The sequence below is a fragment of the Vigna angularis genome, chromosome 8, assembly GCF_016808095.1.
Source record: "Vigna angularis cultivar LongXiaoDou No.4 chromosome 8, ASM1680809v1, whole genome shotgun sequence".
Lineage (NCBI taxonomy): Eukaryota > Viridiplantae > Streptophyta > Magnoliopsida > Fabales > Fabaceae > Vigna > Vigna angularis.
In genome coordinates, this window is record NC_068977.1 from 20,813,923 (window position 1) to 20,837,149 (window position 23,227).

The following is a 23,227-nucleotide window of genomic DNA, read 5'->3' on the forward strand; positions in this document are numbered from 1 at the left end:
TGAAGACACTTGGAAATGGAAAAGAATAGAAATGGTATGAAATGACATTGTTAAGGTCAGTTTTCACCAAAACACTCTTGTGTAAAACCAATTTTATCTCCTCTCTATCAATTTACTAAAGTCAATCCACTAAAACACTCTAGCCCTAATCCCTTAGGTGAAAGAGCCTAGGTTTTCCTTATCAAACTCCAATCCCTTGGACAATTTAACAAGCAAACCCGCATTAAAGAGCTAGGATCTAAGACAACATGTGAATCATCTTCCATCCCTAGAATCAATGAACCACAAGGACTCCTATTTCAGTTCTGGGTTTCATCTTACGTCCCCAAAACCCATGAAACCCCAAAATCAAGTCATGAACGTCCCCATTACATGCAAGCTTTAAGATCGGAAACAAGAATACTAGCAATTGATAGAAAAGGCATATATATATTCAAATCATTCAACAATTACACAAGATTCAATGGCTACAACTAACCCCAACAAGATGGGTTTGGCTCTCCATTTCCATGGAGAGCCTTTAAGCTTACAAAATGGCCATGGAAGAAGATGAAGAACCCAAGAGGAAGAAGGGAGTGTTCCCACGAGCCCTAGCAGCCCTCCAAGCTCTCCTCTGAGTGAGATGCACCTCTAAAGAACCAAAGACCATTTCCCCTTTGCGTTTTAGGGTTAAATAGACACATCAGCAAAAGTCGCGCCCGGCGCCCTCTCAATCGCGCCCGGGCGCAAGCCTCTCTACATAATTCGCGCCCGGGTGCCCTTTCAGTCGTGCCCGGGCGTGAAATCCTCTGGAAAATTCAAAACTCGCGCCCAGGCGCCTCTCTGTCGCGCCCGGGCGTAGACCATTTGGATATGGACGAACGTCCTTCTAGCTGGCCGAGCGTCTAATGATTTCTGGACGAACGTCCTCTCTGTCGTCCATAGGGCGAGCGTCCTCTTCTGCCGGACGAGCGTCCACTACGCTTACTCTCTGGACGAGCGTCCTCTATTGCCTGGCTGGACGAGCGTCCTCTTCTGCCTGGCTGGACGAGCGTCCTCTTCTGCCTGGCTGGACGAGCGTCCTCTCGTCCGTCTTCGCTGGACGAGCGTCCAATGCGAATCTCACAAGACGAGCGTCCTCTTAGCTCGCTGGCGAATGTCCTCTCGTTTCTTTGCTGGACGAGCGTCCACTACGCATCTCTCAGGACGAGCGTCCGCTGGTGCTTCCACTCTGGACGAGCGTCCATTTATCCTGGGCGAGCGTCCTCTATCCTGGGCGAGCGTCCTCTGGTGCATCCACTGCGCGACGAGCGTTCGTTCTCTCTAGCGCCGAGCGTTTCTGCATGTGACGAGCGTTTCTGCGTGCCTTGTGGTTGGTTCAGCTCTATAATTTGTTGGAGACTCTTCCAAGCTCATTTTTAGCTACAAAATAAGGGATTATTGATGAAAGTACATCAAAGTAGCCAAAAACACAATTATTCAGAAAACAAGACAAAAGAAGAGGATTAAACAAGTTATAAGTTAGAAAGGAGTTGATTTTGCTACTAAAATGATGCTTAAATAATGGTAAAATTTAGCATTATCAAATACCCCCAAACTTACAACTTTGCTTGTCCTCAAGCAAAAGTACTTCACCTAGCAAATAATTCAATCACAATGGTCTAGCAACTCAAGCATAGTTTCAATCAAATAAACAAAATCAATCATGCTTGCTCAACTTGGAAATTACATTCAAGAGACAATATAATCTTAGCAAGCTAAACTTCAATTATGGTGCTAACAGTTCAAAATCACATGATAGATGCAATTGATAGATCAACAAAAATGGCAAGTTGTTTTTATTGAGTGCATGGAACTAATCCTCACCAAGGAAAGTGTTTCACTCAAGCACAATGGTGTATAAGGATGTGTGTCTAACTCTCAAATATCACAATGTTGCACAAATCAACTTTGTCTTTCGTTTCAACAATATCAAACACATTAACAAGCAAGTTACATCACAAAGACTTTTTGAAGCTTGTATTGTGGCTGGGCTAAGAAGAAAATTTGGTTTTTCTGGACAACAAAGTACCTTGAGATCAGAGACCAAACAATTTAATTCATGATATAGCATAGTATCTCTTTTTCTCCAAAATTGAATAAACCACTCTCAACTTATTTCCCAACTCTTTTTCATTGAATTCATGTTTTTGTCTTTCTTCTTCTTTCTTCTTTTTCTTTCTTTTTAACTCAACTTATTGTTTTCTCAATGCTCCCCTTTTGACAAGAACTCCCCCAAACTTAAACCATTCTCCTCATTTTAACCTATATGTTCATCTCTACTCAAGGTGAGGTTAATGATTTTTCAATAGGCTTAAGGTTTCAGGAATGAGAAATTTTTCTTTAAGGTTCAAAGGTTATACATTGGCTTTTAGGCTCAAAATGTAGAAGAGGTGGAAGAACAAGATGGCCTTGATCATTTGTAACATGCAAGTAACTAGTTCAAATAGAGAAACTTAGGCAAAATCAATTGTGATTCCAAAGTAATAGCATTCAACAATAAACTCTAAGGCACAACATCTCACAGGTTTACTCAAGGTTCCAAAATTTGATAAACATCATGCCAAGAATATTGATCACAATTAAAAACAAGCATCTATCTAAACAGATACAAGCAACCACAATCTCTGTTCAACAAGATCAACCACATAATCTCAATCAGATTTTCAAAACAATTCTCAGGGATAAAGAGCAAGCACAACAGATTTGTATTCAATTCAAGCATAGCAAATGATTCACTCAAATCACCAGACCAATTGCGCAAGAACTATCCACTAGGCAAGTTAAAAAGAAATCCAAATTCAAAAACTGAAAGTAAATAACACTTGAAATTAAAACTGAAAAACCGATTTAGAATGGACTCTTTGCAGCTCCAGCAGTGTAGAACACTAGCTTCACTTTTCATATGTAACATCTTCCTCCTTCAGTAGCTTATACTCCGCAACTGCTCCACCTCCCCCATCAGTAGGGGCCTGGCCCCTAGGCCATGCTACACGAGCAGCAAAATCTTCAATTAATATGGTTGCTCAACTCCCGCATGCCTCAAAGGTTCACAAATGGTGGTTTTAAACTCTTTAATTCCTAAGGAAGATCGTATCCTGTGACAAGAAAGCTCAAAGTAAAATTAGTATCTCATAGTCAATTGAAGAGAAAGGTCCAAAAATAAACTAAAAGAAATGTGCAAAAGAAAGCAAAGAAACAAGACAATGAAAGCCAAAACAAACAAAGACAAAAGTACATGAACATAGAGGGAAGTCTTAGAATTAAACTTCCCAAAGGTACAACAATACAAAAAGATAAAAAAACACATCAAAAGGAGTGTGTGAAAGAGTGCAAAAGAATGGGAAAACTCATCATAAATCAAGAAAAACAAAAGTGCAGAACCAGAATTTTTGGCGCTGGGCGCCCCTAGTGCAGGGGGCGCTGGTCAGTTCGCGCCCGGGCGCCCCTGGTGCAGGAGGCGCTGGGCGCCACTCGGTCAATTGGGTGCAGGATGGCCCTGGTGCAGCTCGCGCCCGGGCACCCCTCAGCAGGGGGGGCTTGGGCGCCATATCAGTTTTCTGCATAATGCAGATTTCTGCGAAATTGGCCACTCACCCTGTGATTTTTGGTTCTAGACCTTCATTCAATGCACTCACACACCAAACAAGCTAAAACTAACCTAATACACTTATACAAACCATAAAGACAACATCAAAACAACTCAAAAATCACAACAATGCAAAACTACACAAACATGCAAAACATAAGTTACTAAAGCAAATAACACAAAAATCACACAAACACTAGTAAAAAGGGTAATGAAAATGGGTTGCCTCCCAAAAGCGCTTGTTTAACGTCATTAGCTTGACGGATTACTCAATGAAATACAAATGTTGATGTTGGTGTGCTCCTTCCACCAACTCTTCTTGAACCACTTTCTAGCCACCAAATCAACTCTCTTAGCATAATTCTCTTCATCTTAGCCCTTCCACTACCTTGACATCTTTAAATACTCAATCCTCTTGATCAACTTTGGCTTGCTAGGCTTGAGTTCCTTATCTCTCATCAAAGGGTGGTGGTGACTAGTCTTACTCTTTTCCTTCTCCCTTTCTTCTTCATCTTTCACTTAGCACTTGGAGCATCTTCAAGGGAGGAAGAATTTGGGGCAGCTTGTGATGCTCAACATAGTTGTCTCCTTGTGTCCTATAATTACTTCAATCCCAGGGTCTTCATGATGCTTTTGAGGCTGCAGTCCTCCTTGTATGAACATCCCCTGCATACACTTAGACACAACTAGGCTAAAGCCACAAATTAGCCCAAATAAAAGTGAAAATCTATTTACAACAAAAGAGTTAGTTCTATATACAAAATCAAGTCTACATAAGTTAGAAACCTCACAAAAGTCTAGTATTGACACGAGTCCCCGGCAGCGGCGCCAAAAACTTTTTAGGCGAATTCGGCAAGCGTATCGAATCATTCAAGTAATAAACCGTGGTAAGACCAGGTATCGTTTTCCCAAGAGACTCGTAATACTAGAGAATTGTGCGATTAACAACTCATATAGACTCAAGAACATAACATCAATTTACAGAACAAGTGCAGAAACATAAATTCATACATAATTACAAAGTTGGACTTTGGTATTGAAGACACTTGGAAATGGAAAAGACTAGAAATGGTATGAAATGACATTGTTAAGGTCAGTTTTCACCAAAGCACTCTTGTGTAAAACCAATTTTATCTCCTCTCTATCAATTTACTAAAGTCAATCCACTAAAACACTCTAGCCCTAATCCCTTAGGTGAAAAAGCCTAGGTTTTCCTTATCAAACTCCAATCCCTTGGACAATCTAACAAGCAAACCCGCATTAAAGAGCTAGGATCTAAGACAACATGTGAATCATCTTCCATCCCTAGAATCAATGAACCACAAGGACTTCTATTTCAGTTCTGGGTTTCATCTTACGTCCCCATAACCCATGAAACCCCAAAATCAAGTCATGAACGTCCCTATTACATGCAAGCTTTAAGATCGGAAACAAGAATACTAGCAATTGATAGAAAAGGCATATATATATATTCAAATCATTCAACAATTACACAAGATTCAATGGCTACAACTAACCCCAACAAGATGGGTTTGGCTCTCCATTTCCATGGAGAGCCTTTAAGCTTACAAAATGGCCATGGAAGAAGATGAAGAACCCAAGAGGAAGAAGGGAGTGTTCCCACGAGCCCTAGCAGCCCTCCAAGCTCTCCTCTGAGTGAGATGCACCTCCAAAGAACCAAAGACTGTTTCCCCTTTGCGTTTTAGGGTTAAATAGACACATCAGCAAAAGTCGCGCTCGGCGCCCTCTCAGTCGCGCCCGGGCGCAAACCTCTCTGCATAATTCGCGCCCGGGCTTGAAATCCTCTGGAAAATTCAAAACTCGCGCCCGAACGCCTGTCTGTCGCGCCCGGGCGCAGACCATCTGGATATGGACGAACGTCCTTCTAGCTGGCCGAGCATCTAATGATTTTTGGACGAACGTCCTCTCTGTCGTCCACAGGGCGAGCGTCCTCTTTTGCCGGACGAGCGTCCACTGCACTTACTCTCTGGACGAGCGTCCTCTACTGCCTGGTTGGACGAGCGTCCTCTTCTGCCTGGCTGGACGAGCGTCCTCTTCTGCCTGGCTGGACGAGCGTCCTCTCGTCCTGGCTGGACGAGCGTCCTCTCGTCCTGGCTGGACGAGCGTCCTCTCGTCCGTCTTCGCTGGACGAGCGTCCACTGCGAATCTCTCAGGACGAGCGTCCTCTTAGCTCACTGGCGAGCGTCCTCTCGTTTCTTCGCTGGACGAGCGTCCACTACGCATCTCTCAGGACGAGCGTCCACTGGTGCTTCCACTCTGGACGAGCGTCCACTTATCCTGGGCGAGCGTCCTCTATCCTGGGCGAGCGTCCTCTGGTGCGTCCACTGCGCGACGAGCGTTCTTTCTCTCTGGCGCCGAGCGTTTCTGCATGTGACGAGTGTTTCTGTGTGCCTTGTGGTTGGTTCAGCTCTATAATTTGTTGGAGACTCTTCCAAGCTCATTTTTAGCTACAAAATAAGGGATTATTGATGAAAGTACATCAAAGTAGCCAAAAACACAATTATTCAGAAAACAAGACAAAAGAAGAGGATTAAACAAGTTATAAGTTAGAAAGGAGTTGATTTTGCTACTAAAATGATGCTTAAATAATGGTAAAATTTAGCATTATCAGTCTCCCCCCCATGTGTCAATATATATCACATTGACTGATGCATTGGAGGTTATTGGGGGAGACAAGATATTGAATATTTCCATCATTCAACTATGGTTCATGTAAGATAGTTAATTTTGTCTTCCATATTAGTTTTATTTAGATTCCTAGTTTCTAACAACTTCCATTTACGGATTTGTTGAACCTCAGACCATTCAACCTTCTGGTAACATAGTTGAAAGCAAACAACATTATTTGCAAACATGGATGGATGAGTCACAAAGAAACGTATACCTTGTGCCATACATTGATGGGTAGGTGTTGTTATATGTAAAAGTTCATTAAAGTTTACTTAATTAGTTACTTAACTATTTGTGATTCGTGATAGGTCGCACTGGCATCTGATGGTCATCGTTCCCAAACAATGTCAAATATGGTTTTGTTCGCTACAAAGGAAGATGAAAACTAACTTGAGGACCATGCTTCAAGGGTAAGTGTTTCTCCAAAAATGACTTTGAATTTGATGTTCACCTTAAATTTTTATGATAATTTTAGTTATATTAATTTTACTTTGTGTTTTCAATCTAAATAGAGTTATTGGTAAAGCCCGATGTCAACTTGTTAAAATTTTGTATCCAAAGGTTGTAAGTCATTTATACTTCTAATTCTTTTTCGATGTAATTGAATGATCTAAATTCTTGACTATTTAGTTTGTCATTTTAGTGTAACAAGCATGTAGATTCATGGGAATGTGGCTTCTATGTCATGTCTTGGATTAAGACCATCATTCGAGCTTCCATTACAGATCACTGGATGAAGGTAATGATGCATACCTTCAATATATTACAAATCAAATTCATCTTTAAACATATATGAAACCATAATGAATATTTCTTCATTTTGCAGTGCTTCAAGAGTACATCTCCTATATCAGAGCAAACAATTACGCAGATAAGGCAGGAATGGACAACTTTCTTCTGCAAAGATGGAGCTAGGAACGCTTAAATTTGTTGTTGAACATTATTTAGGTTTAGTTTTAAGTTTATATTTTGATAGTTTTAGTTTTGGATTGTTTTTTACATTAAATATAACTTTCTTTATATGAAACGAATATATATACATTATATAGTATATTGTTCTAGGACAATTTTCTTTTTTTCAGGTGTGGTTTTATTGCAAAAATAAATTAATTTAAAAAAAAAACACCCAGTCGGTTAATGCACTGCCCGACGTCTATAGACGTCGGTCAATGCACAAACCGACATCGAATGAGTTATAGTGAACAAAACGTTTCAGGGCATATATCTAGTCCGACGTCTATATAGACGTCGGATATGCACCTCCGACGTCTGTATAGATGTTGGATATATCCAGTCTGACATCTATATAGACGTCGAGTATACACTGCCCGACGTCTGATTAACGTCACCCACAAAGACGTTAGATACATATCCGACGTTAAAAGAAAAAATTAACAGACGTCGAAAACCCTTTCTGCACTAGTGAAGGTACCTTTTTCTACACATAAAGACAATATCAAAATGATTTGATAATATCAGCAAAGACATTAATCAATAGAGATTCAAGAAAAATAATACAAGAACGCATGCGAGTAGTAAAAACTCGCATTGAACCAAATGAAACGGAGAAGACGAGGAAATGGTTGAAAACTAACTTACCCCAAAGAAGAAACTAATTGATTGATCTTGATGAGCTTTTTGTAAGAAAAAATCCAATGGTCTTCAATCTTTAAAAGGAAGAATAGATTATGAGTAAGCTTAGAGAGAAAGGAGTCTTAGATAAGAGTTTCTAGAGAGATAGAGTGCTTTTAAGTAATGAGACTCTTTTATGAGTTTTCTATTTATGTAAAAGTGTTTTATTAATAAAATAAAAGAGTATCATTATTTTAAAACACTATCACTCATAAAAGTATACTTTTCTAAGTTCTCACAATATTCATATTCATAGTAATGCATACAAGTATTTAATTAGAAATTTATTGATGGAGTGGGTATTATATATTGATATTCGTCTAACCAACCAATACTTCTTACCCACTAATAATTATTAATGAATTTTATTTGAGTATTTTTTTTTAAAAAATCAAATTATCAAAATACAATTATTAGTAAAAAAAATTAATCATGCAATAATTATTTAAAATTTGATTTCATATATTTTTATTTTTTTATTTAGACTAATAAAATTTAAGTTATTTTGTAAAATATTAATTTTATTAAAATTTATATCTTGACTCAATTCATTTAAATTTACTTTTTAAAAAAGGTCAAATTTATTTGTATTAATATTTTATTGAGTAATTTGATTTGAATTGTACTTAAAATTCATTAATTTTCACTTAAATTTATATTTTAAATATTTACTTTTAAATAATTTTATTTAAAATTTCAAAAAGAAATATAAAAATATTCATAGTATATATGCATTATGGATTACACCAAAATTGTGCAATCATGAACATACTCTTAGATTTGTAAACTTGTAGTTTCAATCATTCCAATACAATTTAAGAGACTATTTTATTTCATAAAGACATTAGGATATATGATTCTCACAACTATATTATTAGAATGGTTAAAGATCTTACTTCGATCCATTGCAAATGAATTGTTGATAAATATTTTTCCTTCTCTTACTTCCTTTAATGACTTTCTTAATGATAATATTGTTGTAGAAAAATCTTTTTATATGGGTTTTTGAATTGGTACAGAAATAGAAGATATAGAAAGTATTCGAGTTTTAGTGCTAATTCAAAACCGGTATAAAAAGTAAATTTTTTATATCGATTCTAAAATTGGTATAGAAAATTTGCTATGGACAGGAATAAGTTTGTATCTGATTTAGACTTTTTATATTGGTTCACTAACCAACTAATTTAAAAAGTTTGACATTTTATACCAATTAACGCTCCAACAGATATAATAAGCCCTTACTTTTTATACCGGTTAAGGCCTTAACGATATAAAAAATGTCACTTTATAGGCTAGTTAGAGCCTTCACCAGTATAGAATGTTACTTTCTATAGAGGTTCAAGCAATAACAAGTATAAAAAAGTCTTCTTTTTTTAATAACAGGTTTGTATGTGCTTCCGATCACATACAAACATGAACAAAATTTAGAAATTTAAACCATAATAGTCCTAAAACAATTCAGATAACATATAAAAGGAACAAAATAATGATTATATTTCCTATTATTTTCACATCAAGTAATACTTCCTAACCTCGTGAAACAATGAAAACATCTAATATCTATACAAAAACTAAAAAAAATCTAACATTATCTTCTGTAAACACTTAAAAGGAAAAAATTATAATTCTTCCAAACTTTCTTTAGAACCTTTTGCTCCATTAGAGACACTAGAGCTATCAATTTGATCCATGACCCCAAGGCTAGCCCTAACCCACTCTTGAAAAAGCCCCCTCTTAAGAAGGTCCTCAAATGGGGGCCAAAAAAAAGCTCCAACCCCCAAAGGCCCCCTCTCAAGGGAGTGAGGGTCAGGGTTAAGGTGGGTTTAGCCCACTAAAATTTTTTTGGAAACTAAACTTCAACATTCACATAGTAACTATTAAAAGTACTAAATTTTATATTCATGTAATTGATTTCTTATTTCAAATTATTAAATAAAACTAATTAATAATAGTATAATAGAATATTTAATATTCAAAATAATCACTTTTTTTAAATAATTAAAAAGAATTGCAAACCACACACTTAATTTTATACAACTAAATAGTATTACAAATTTATTTTACTAAAATATTATAAAAATGCTTTATTTTGTTGTCAATTTTAATACAATTATGTCTTATATTGCAGACACCAATTATTAGAAAATTATATATAATTAGTAATATCAAAATAACCCCAAAGAGAGATAATAACATATTAAATTGATTTAATATTTGCACTGTTTTTACAATTCTTAAAAAGAATCACAGTTTTGTTTTCTCAATTTCTAAAATATCACTCAATCTGTTTTTAATTATTTAAAATTAAAAATAATTAAAAAATTTATTATCTAAAATTTTTGGATCAAAAATAGTATCAATATTTTATGTGTAAATTAAACTTATGTTTTATTTTGTTTTTTTCTCTCTGATAATCTTTTCTCAAAATCACCATAAGATATATTATAAAAAGAAAGTTAATTTCTTAAAAATTTATTAAAAAAATGAAAATTTTAAATAGACCTAAAATACTAAAGAATGACAAATGTTACCGTGTTTCAATTCTTTAACTAACACATTAAATAATTTATTTTTAACTTTCAATTAGAACACATAACATAAATTTATGTTTATGTTTATATTTATATTTATGTTTATGACATTTAAAATGTAAACATTTTGATTGAATTCTATGGGCGAATACAACTCTAGCCTGGACAAGGTTTATGAGTTTTCTCTTTTTACTTATAATTTATGTTATGAACATGATTTGTTGAGTATAAAATGAAAAAGAAAATAATTTATATTTAATTTCTTTTTCAATAGCTTTCTAAGAAAATAAAGAAGCCTCATTATTTTTTTAAATTAAGAGCTTCAATTAGAGAAAATCTTCTCTTAAATTTCAATTAGGATAATTTTAGATAAAAAGTTAATTTCTGACTTAACCTAAAAAGAAAAGCAAATTAAATATTTAAATTTCAAATTTATAAAATGATCATTTAATTATATACTTAGAGAATCTAATTCAATAAATATTGTCATTTTGCTTTTGCTTCTTGATTCTAAAACTCTCCTATAAAAATTTCAATTTATTTTCTATAGTAACTATTTTTGTAACAAATTAGGAGTTAATTATATTTTTCCTTGTATTCAAAATGAATATTTTTTTTTTAAAAAAAAACCCATGAGTTGGCCCTAGCCTGTAACATCCCAAAAAAAAATTACCCTTTAAAATTCAAAATTTAAAAATATTGCAATAATACATTTGCGGTAACACCCCAAACCTCATACTTAAATCTATACATAAGTTTTAAGCTCAGACTTAACAGTAAAGATAACATTGAATACTCCTAATACGTTCTTCCATCTGTTCCTGCATTTGCACCGGATCACGCGACATTTCTTCATATGCTCCCGTATAACAAATATGTTATATGATCATCGCAAAAATATGATTTTTCCGATACATGCACAAATAAATAAGGGTGAGCTAACATGCAACACATCATTTATAAAATATGCATAATTGCTTTGATATAAACATCATATAATATTTATGTCAGACATCCTCATATACCATCATACCACAATTGCTACTAGACACTCATCCGGATGATACGTTGATGAGCAACTCAACGGAAGGTTCTCCACTTTTGATGCCAGTCTTAGTCCCCTCAATATGTCCAAAATCGGCCCACAGATCAAGACATCCGACTACAGTACCCTCAACATCAATATATATACACAGATACCGTAACATTACTGAATCTCTTCACGAGACTCATACCATACTCATATCATGATCACATGCATAATTTCATGTCAACATCATAAAATTCATTCATCACAGTCATTTTATCATATTTCATGCATTCATATATTTTTCACATAAACCACCTCAAAATATATATATTCAAAACACATTGCACACTTAAACAAGAGAGAAAATAACTTTGGAACCGAACCCTCTTTGCCGGCACCATTTGGCTGAACGCTATCTGGACGGACGATACTGGACGAACGCTACTGGACAAAGCTATTCCCCAAACATCATAAGACCGAACACTATTTGGACGGACGCTATCTGCCGAACGCTATCTGCCGAACGCTACCCGCCGAACGCTATCTAATGAACACTATTTGGCTGAATCCTATTTGAACGAACGCTAGGTGATCATGTACTATTGAGCCGAATGCTAAAACTCAGAAACCATATTGACCGAACACTCTCATAATGAACACTGAGATAAAACACTAGACCGAACGCTAAAAACCGAACGCCAGATCGAACACTATTAGGCCGAACGCTATCTGCTTAAACGTTACAGAATCGAACGCTAACACAACGAACTTCCTATTTATCGAATACTGTTTACACGAGCGTTAAGATTGATCACTTAGGCTCGACACTAAACACCAAACGCTATTAGATCGGATACCATTAGGTCGAACACCAAGAGATCGAACGCTAAGTAAGATCAAGCACTTAGACTTCACGCTAAGACAACGCACTCTACTAGAACAATTACTATTATTTCGAACACTATTCGAACGATCGCTCAAAGATCAAATCTCGCCGAACACTCCCTCTGACGAACACTATCTAAGGGCAACATCATCGAGACCGGACGTTCCCTACATACGACCACTAACTGTTAACGATCCTTATCTGAGACAAGCGTCATCCAAACCGAGCACTACCTATGAATGATCACTGCCTGAATCATGCATCATCACGACTGATCACTACTTATTAATCGATCGCTACCTCAACGAATATCAAGGCCGGTCACTCCCCATAAATGATTGCTACCTCAGAGCAACATCACCAATAAAGATCATTCTCTATAAATGATCGCTACGAGACAGAACACTATAAGGACGAACGTTTTGAGTCTGAGTTAAACGCCTAGAGCACTTTGCCGAACACCTAAAGTACTGACCGAACGTAATCAAACTAAACCTCAGGGTACCAAATTAAGACCAGACACTAGCTACCTGAGAACAACTATCATCAAGATCAAAAGCTACCTAATAACGCTCGCTACCTGAAAATAAATAACACCAAGACCGAACGTCACTAATAAGAACGCTCGCTACTACCTATAGACCCAACAAGTTTTACATCCCGTCTCTCTCTCGAAGAACTATTCCAATCCAGCTTTATCTGCATTACCATCTCTCCCGTACCAGTACGATCATCACATGTGGAAACCACAACCACAACATGCAAAGGTGAATAACCAGAAGTATCACATCATGAACCCATTACATATAAACTATAACAATTTCCATGATTTAATATAAGTCGACACACATGACATTTCAGACTAGTCTTTCATAAACTAATGTCGTTTCCTTGTAATTCGTCGTCACAACCTGTTCTAAATAACAGGCGATTCGAGTCGTCTTCCATCGCGACTTCAGACCTATCTCCCCGACTCCTCAAGGACTAACGAGTAAAAACATCGATACTACGCGTAACGATGCAATATACTCAACACGAGCCGAAGTCATTGGGCGAGATATTCACTTCCTCGCGTAGAAGAAGGTGACACTCGAATCTCAGTCTCACGCGAGACTAACAAAAATGCTCACAAGACATACGAAGTTACAAGTAAATAACATAGTGTATGTACCACATCAAACAAAATAAACGTGCTCAATCACGAATTCATACATATTCTCAATAACATGTATAAATAAACCAATATTAGATCAAGAAAATAACCAACAATTCTCAATAATTGTTTTAAAATACTACCAAAGGAATTACGGATTCATACATATTCACCGAACCCTATTTTCAAATCGGATACTGTCTGGACGAACGTTCTGGGATCAATCATCATCAAAGACCGAACGCTGCCTATGGACACCAAACGTTATTAAACCGAGTCCCAAAGCACGAACGCTCAAAGATCAAGCCTAGTCGTAACACTACCTCTGACGAGTACTTCCTGAGGATTAACATCATCGAGATCGGTCGTTCCCTACGAACGATCACTATAGGACAGAACGCTATAGGGGCGAACGCTAGGGTCGAAACTCATTTAACCGAATATTAAAAGATCGAACGTTAGAGTCTTGGCCGAACGTCTAGATCATTTTGCCGCTCCCTTATAGTGCTGGCCGAACATCTGGAGTATTGGCCGAATGATTACAACTTAACCGAACAGTATGATATCAAAACCTGACCGAACGGTATAAAGCCCATTCTGACCGTGCGGTGTTAAATCAAATCCTGGGGTACTAATTTTATTCGAACGCTACAATTTCTAATACACCAGAAACATTCAAGACTTAAACTTAATAATAGCCAATTAAGACTACACGCTCCAATCCTTAATACAACAAAATCGAACGTTCAAGATTCAAACCTAAGAATCCATATTAAGGACGAACGACTGCAATCACTAATACCCAATACCAAACGCTCAAGATTACTTCTTGTAGATACCAAGTTAGGGACGAACGCTCAAGGTTGAAACCTAGAATACCAAATTGATACGAACGCTCACAATCTGAACAATGAGAATACTAAACTAAGTACGAACGCCTAACATCTCTAATTCACTGGATAATATTTTGACGAACGTCTAATATTTTATTAACTCAAGGACGAGCGCTAACGCTCGTTACATGAGAAAACAAAACCGAACGCTCATATTATTTTGGCCGACCACTAATTGGTCGAGCAAATTGGACGAACGTCCAATTTTGACTCACCAAAATTGGACGTACGCGCGTTCTGCAGAATCACACCAGATTCCAGAAAAAACCCAGAAACCCCATTTTCATCCCCTTCGGTCCAGATTTACAGCAAACACATATTATCTCAACAATCAAGGAAATAAATCCAACTCCCCTTACCTCTTGAAGACTTCCTTTGTAAAATTTGTGATCTATCTCCTTCCAGACGTGCAATTCAAGATCTCCTAGCAACTTCAGCAGCTCTCCACTTCCTCTCCTAGATCTTGCTGCAAGGCCTCCACTCTCACCAGATGCCCAACCCAAATCCTCCTCTCCACCCTTCTAAAGTTGGTATTGCTTCCCCTGAGTATTCTTTGGATGGTTGAAAACGGAAGAAAGGGTTCCCTCCCTCTGGGCTGCTCTCCCTCATGCCAAAAATGAGACCCTCTCCTTTGCTAAGCTTCCAGTAATAATGCACTTCCAATAATTGCATTCTAATAATGCAAGAGGTGGGTGACTACCGTGTCCCCACCACTTCTCTAAAAATATAGGTTCTTACATAGCCCATAGGGCTTTTGAAGATATTTTGGCCCGTGGGATTTTTTTACGAGGAGCATTTTGGTCCTGTGGATTTTTCTGGCCCTAACCCACGTGGGTTAGGGCCAAACCATGTAAGGGGGGCCAAATTGGCGGGTCTAAGAGACACATCATCGAAAATCTACACAATGAGCAATTTAAGTCAACTTATAGTGATAAATAATTAAGATGTTAGTTATAAAATGTTCACATTACCAAATTTCATGAGTCAACAACATTTGCAGATATGATTTTTTGCATGTGTCTCATCACATAATATATGCACTCAAATCTCCCTGGTTGACGTGAGCACTACAAGTTAAATTCATAAAATATCATAAACTTTATAATTGTATTTTAATAATATGAAAGATTAACTACATAAAATTGACGGAATGAACTACATCTTCTTTTTAGAGGCAATATGTGTTCCCAACAACTTCGAATAAGCCTCACCCACAATGTAAAAGTTAAATGTACATTGAAATTTGTGGCTAGTGTGGAACTTAGTAAAATTAAATTATGTGTACATAATAAATAAATTATTAAAAAGTTTATGTTATTAGCGTTCTTTTAATTGTAGAAGTGTTAGGTTTCTTGTGTATGAACATAAGAGAACCACAAGAGACTATTGAGGAAACCTTTTTTTGAAGTTGAACATAACGTCTAAAATGAAATAATGCTTAATCGTGTAGGAAAATATGTTAGAAGCGTTAAACGCTACACTTTAAGTGTTTAAACGATACAAGAGCATCTAATAACTAAGGGTGTTTAATATATGTTTGATAAGTGTTAAACACTATAGAGTTCATAATAGAACGTCTAATCGCGAAAACTTCTAATCAAAGAGTTAGATCATCTAAGATACACATAAAATCGCTAAATGCTATATATCCTAAACACTTTAAAAGTTACTCAAAACAGACAAACGCTAAATGATAGTGTTCGTGTCATTCCTAAAGGCTTACGTCGTTTAAAGCTTAAATGTGTGGTATGTTTTTGTTTGTTGTGTTATGCTCTCTTTTTTCTGTACAAATTATCAACTTTATTCAAAAGCCTGTTCTGAATTAGAATAACTCTAAGAGAAAGAAGGATATTCAAGGAATGTCTCTTACATGCTTTCTGCTTGATCTTTTCGTACGCTTAACATAGTTTCTCTAACAAGACACAACATAGCTTTTGAATCTACTTTAGGCTACATCCCTAAAAGAAAGTCAAAAGCTCTGAGTAACAAATCTTTTTCAAAAATGTCTATATAAGGGAGTTGCATGAATAGAAGAACAAGAACTTTTGCTATAAAGAATATTGATATACGCCCACTACTTCTTTCTAAATGCACACATTTCTAAAGATGAGAAACTAAATTATTCTAAACTAAATTAGTCCAAAGTTTTGAAGAGGGACTAATTCCAGTTTTCACTAAAATTTAAGGGACCAAAAACATATTTATATATACACACACTCACAACACAAACCAAACTACATTGTTAACAAGGACTTATCCATTATACTCATTCTTTCAACATGGCCAATGAATGTCTTGGGCAATAAACATTTAGTTAACAAATCCATTATCATTAAGTTTGTAGATATGTTGAATTGAGACCCTTTGCGTTTGTACTTCCTCTTTAACTAATAAATACTCCAAACCCATATGTTTCACTCCTTTTCAAGTATTTATCATTCTTTGAGAAGAAAAAAATTGTAGAATTATCATAATAAATCCTCATTAGTTTGGCTATACTACAAATAATATCAAACCTCAAAGTAAAGTTTTTAACCATAATGCTTGAATTGCAGCCTCAAAACATGCTACAAATTCATCATCCATGGTAGAAATGGCAATCACGAATTATTTTTCACTTTTCCATGATACCACTCCTCTAGCCAAAAGAAATATGTATCCAAATGTAGATTTTCTTCAGTCCACATATACAACAAAGTCTGAATCTAAATAGTCCATCACTCACTTCAAGGTGATGTGGCCTTCTATTTGTGAGCATGTAATCCTTTGTGCCTTTGTGCCTTGTAATTACCTAAGAAATTTATTTGTAGCTTTCAGGTGTTATGTTCTAATATTGATTTAATATTTACAACAAAGGTAATGTTTGGCTGACGACTAACAGTGGCAAACAACAAATTGTAGGGACTAGATTGCCATTAGTAATTGATGGGGCTTGCAATAGCGACAACAACAAACTGTAGGGACTAGATTGCCATCAATAACGAATGATGGCCTACACTGGCTAACAACAATAAATTGCATGAACTAGATTGGACCACAAAGAAACAGACTCCCCCTCACGACGCACAGTGAAAATGACAGTGCGCTGATGAGAGACAATGAAGGTGAAAGATCTAGATCTTCAAAAGAATGATCTCATTTATTCATCAAAACACATAGAAACAAACTCCACCTCACGATGGTTATGGACAACAATAGTAGATAGTGGACAACAATGAAGAAGACACTGTGGAAAACTCAAAATTCTTAGGGTGGTCATTGACTGCACGGTGATCCCCTAGCCGAGACGATCAAAATCATATGGTTGTTGGTCAAAACTAAAACTCTGACAATGAAAACGATAGACGATGGTGTTGGCGATAGCAACGATAGACGATGCCACTCTCGACAACGACGAGTGTAGTGGCAGAGGCGACAAAAACTATTTTCTCAAAAGAACCTTACATAATAAGGAATAATAACAAACTAACTAAAGATAAAAGATAAATATAAGATAAACATAAGATATCTATCTAAGATATAATATATCTAATAAATTCTTTACAAAATATGTAACACATTAATGCACCATAATCAAGCCACCAAGTATTATTAGGCACTTCAATAAGATCTAATTCCAAATTTATAAATAATATAAAATATACATTTCTTTTCAAATCATTTCTCTCTTTTAGAACAATCTTTTTTAAGTGACCTTTTTTATTACAAAAGTAACACATTTTATCCTCATGGATTTTACCTTCATTGACATTTAATTGGGCTTTGCCTTTATCCTTTCTATCTGGCTTACTCTTATTACCACTTGCTCCATCATGAGTCATGATATGAACAGAGTTGTCCTTCATTTTCTTTAATCTCCTTTCCTCTTGAACTAACATGACCTTAACTTCCTAAAATTTCCACTTTTCTTTAAGGGTGTTATAACTTGTCCAATTCAGCAGGTAGATTCCTCGTAATCGACTTGTCAATAATGTCAGATTGTGAGAAATCTTTAACCATTCTCATTAATTCCTTAACATTATAAGTTTTGAGTATAAATAGATTATCATTTTCAAGTATATTTAGTCTCATCAAGTTTAATATCAATCTCTTAGATCACTCTGAAGCATCATTGAAAGACCTTTCAACTTTTGTATTTGTCTTAGTAATGAATGAGGGATTTTCATCCATTATTAATACAAGTTTTAAATCCATTACACCTAATGGAAAGAGGATTATATAAGTAATAGTTCTGATAATCCATAAATTTCTTATAACATTCACCTCCATAAAATTAATTATAGCCTTAAGATCTATGATTCTTATAAGTATATTATTAGAAGAGTTCAAGAACTTATATAGATCTATTGTAAAACATCTTTTGATGAACATTTTGTCTTCTCTTTTTTTTTAATGACTTTCTTGATATATATATATATATATATATATATATATATATATATATGTAATTTGTCCAATAGAATGTTTTCTATACAGACAAAAGTCACTTGTCTTTCACTATTCACGAACTTAACCTTTTATTCAAAAGAAGAACTTATATCGTAACTTTTAAGAAGTATTTTTAAAATATTTATTAAAATATTATAATACTTTTGATGAAGTGAAAAGAAAGAGAATTGTTTTTAATAACTTTAAAATAATTCTCATAATTGTAATACATTTATATCCTAATAATCATCAAATTAGAAACCTTTACATTTATTCTATAAATTATATCAGTCAAGTGAACACATGATTTCCAATTTGTACAATCTCAGATTTTTCATTCAAAAAATCACTTTTTATTGCATAATTTGAAGAAAAAAAATACTTCCAGGTTACATAAGTCAAATAGAATTTCAGATTGTGCCATTTGAAGTAAAAAAAGAAAAAAACTTATCCAAAAACAAAAACAAAAAAGTATTTTTAGATTATACATTCTAAAAGTTTTTTTTTCTTTCAAAGTTTATGATGTGGAAGTCATTTTTAAGGGTGAAGTGGGAATTTTGTATTTATAAGAGGCAAAAGAAAAATATAAGAATGCAATAATAAATGACCACTTGCTTTCAAGTTCCTTTTGCACTTTTATGTTTTCCTTTCGCACTTTTATAAATATGGCAATTCTCAATTCGCCCTTTTAGTTTAACTCTTGATTTGAGTATGTAATTTGAAATTCAAATTAAATTGGACAAATAAAAAGACATTTTTTTATATAAACAAAACTTTTGGAGTGTGGAATTAAAAGACACTTTTGCTTTTTAATGACACAATTCAGAAGTATTTCTTTTTGCATAAAAAAATTCAAAATACATAATAAAAAATATAAAATTCATTTTTTCATTAAAAACACTTTCAAATGGTGTAATCCCTTAATATCTTCCAAATTACACCATTTATAAGTCAATTTTTTCTTAAAAAAACTTTTAGATTGTGAAATTGTAAAATCGCGTTGAAATTTCACAATTCATAAATAATTGTTTAGGACAAAAAGGACTTCCATCATGATGGGATGTGATATGATAAACACTTATAGGTAGAGAAATACGAAAGATGAAAAATGTAAGATCAAAATAAAAAACGACCAAAAGGATAGTAGCAAGAGAGAAACATGATATCCAATTAAGCAAGTTGGTTTTGCTGTCCTACCAAAGCCATCACGTATTAGAGGCTTTGGCTTCGAAGAAAGAAACTATATTGGTAAATATTGTGAGTAACATTAACAACATGGAGAGGTTGTGGTGGGCAGGGATACACCCTAATAAAAGGGATCAATGGAAAAGATAAAGTTTGAGGAGATGGAGGACTAGGGTGTTGGTGGCTTAGAAATAGATGACGAAGATGAACATGGGCACCAGGTGAAAAAAAAAACTCCGTGTTCTAATTGTTCAGTCATGAATGTAATGGATTGTTCTATAAGGATTTAATTAAATATAATATTTAATAAAGATGAAATTGTTTAATGTTAAAAAAATTAACACTGGAGTAAGATAAAATAAAAATACAAAATCAAACTAAAATTAAGGTAATAACAATGATACATGATATTATAACTGTTATATCACATTGCATTATCATGTGACATTAACTGAGTTTCATAAGTGACAAATTTTTACTTTTTAAAAAATAAAAGTTAAAATATAAATAATTTTAAAAAAAACATAACATCATTTTAAGTGTTAGTGCATTACTAACAGAAAAAAAAAACTTTCAAATTTTTTAAAAGGTTTAATTGCTTTTTTTGTCCCTAATTTGGTTGTAGTGTGTCAAGTTGGTCCAACCTTTTAAAAAAGTTTCAATTTCGTCCAAATCTAGTAAAACTTATCTTAATCAAGTCTCTTTCGTTAAATAGAAACTAACAAAGTTAAGTGTTTGATAATGTGGTAGAGGACAATTAAAACGTGGTATTGCCGGGGAATATTGCTTCTGACGTGTAAATGAAATATAGGGTGAAAATAGGTTATAGAATTGGGGAAATTATAATCTTAATAGAATTAGGGGTTTTTTTTGAAGGAAAATACATTAGGGTTTTTTTTGAAGGAAATAAAATTAAGACATTTGAGATAGAGGGTTCCTGAGTTCACGAAGAGAGAAAAATCGCAATTGGGGTTTCGAAAGCAGAATCGTATTTGGGGATTTCGAAGCGCATTTTCCATTCTTCATGGGGTATTTTGAACAACGAAGTGGGTTCCATTCGAAGGTGCGTATTTTATTACTTTCGTTCTGTTTATGGTTGCTTCCGTTGTGTGTATGATTGCTTTCGTTGTGGTCCCCCATAAAGTATGATTTCTTTTGGTTGTTGTCCCTCATTATGTTTGTTGTGATGCGCCATTTTCGTTGTGGTCCCCCATTATGTCTGTTAAATTATTTGTTTATGGTGTGTTTAGGGTTCCCTAGAAAGTTATTTTACTTGTTTATGGTCCCATAGTACTTTTTTGTTATCATTTTGTTTGTGGTTTACATTTAAATTAATATTTGGTGTTGAAAGGGTTTAATAGAAACTATGGAGTATATGTTCTGTATAGTGTAGATAACATTTAGGGTAATCATACAGTAATATAGGAAATGGTTAGTGAAAACAATAATGTGAAATATCGGTGTAGTTTATAATCATAGCCCCAAAGTTAAAGATAGCCAATTAGTGGACTTCTATTATCTGGCTTGGCAGTCCTACCCTGATGTTGCTAAAGTGAGTCATTCAGTTTGGCTGAGTGTTGTACCCTGATGGGTTGACAGTCCTACCCTAATGTTTTTTATTTAATAGTTTTGTGCCCTATTATAATAGTGTTTTTTGGTAAATTAAATGTAGTGTTATTTAGGTAAAGTAAATGTAGTTTGACAAGAATTTTTATATTAGTTGAGATGGCTAACTCTGATATCGAAGTGGTCTTTCACCATGGGGGTAAATTTATCAATGATGGGTCATTCAAATATGTGTTTGGTCAAACCAATACTTTAAAAATTGACCAAGACAGATGGAGCTACTTTGAAATTATGTCCATTCTAAAAGAGTTGTGGTATTTAATGGGTGGTGATTTTGTGTTAGAAGGAAGGTTGGAACTACTATCTGATGACAAAGGTGCATGTCATCTAGTCAACATTGCCATATTGAATGGTCAATCTCACCTCTATGTTGTACACATGGTATCATAGCCTGAATATGTTCATATGTTGGAATATGAAGCTGAACTAGAAGTTGAGAGACATATTGTTGAAGTAGAAGTTGAGAGAGAGGGTGGTGAACCCTAAGTTGAGATAAAGGTTGGTGAACCCGAAATTGAGAGAGACCAAGAGGAAGAGGTTGATGGTGCTATTTTGGGGGAGGGTGACAATGATATTGGTGTGGAGGGAAAGGAGGAGGGAAAGGTTGATGGTGCTATTTTGGGGAAGGGTGACAATGCTATTGGTGTAGAGGGAGAGGGAGAGAATGATGAGGTTGTTTTGGAGAAGGATGCAGAGGATGAGGGACATGATGAGTATGATGTTAGAAGTTGGAATGTGACTGAAGAGGATGTGTTGAGTGAAGATCATCTTGTGGAGGTGTTAAGAAGTGGACTTTAAGCCTAGTTTAACCCCACAAAACTGGCTAGTAAGGTGAAGTTTTGCACCCACTTATATACTATAAATTGGCCTTATCTCTAATCAATGTAGGACTTCTAACATACCCTTCTCACGCCGAGGTATAAACATCATCTCGAGCGTGAGACTAGATATTAATGGATGGTCTGATAACGGTCCGATAGCGGGTGGAACAACATGCCTAACAAACAACAAATATCGCTAGGATAGGCTCTAACCATAGCTTTGATACCATGTTAATAAGTGGATTTTAAGCCTAACTCAACCCCACAAAATCAGCTTGTAAAGTGAGGTTGGTGTATCAAAGCTATGGTTAAAGCTCATCCTAGCGATATTTGTTGTTTGTTGGACATATTGTTCCACCCGCTATCGGACCACCCATTAATGTCTAGTCACACGCTTGAAATGTATATACCTCGACGTGAGGGGGTGTGTTTGGATGTCCCACATTGACTAGAGATAAGACCAATTTAGAGTATATAAGTAGGTGCAAACCGCACCTTACAAGCCGATTTTGTAGGGTTGAGTTAGACTTAAAATCCACTTATTAATAGGAGGTTAAGGTCCATGGAGATGAAGTGGAAGATGGTTTATGTGAAGGTAGTGAACAAGTTGAAGTAGGTGGATCAAGTGGATTTATACTCCATTCCAACATGTACATGACATGGGTTTATCTGACACGAATGGGAATATGAAAGTTTAGATAGTCTTGTATTAAGTGATTCATCAAATGATGATAAAGAACGTTA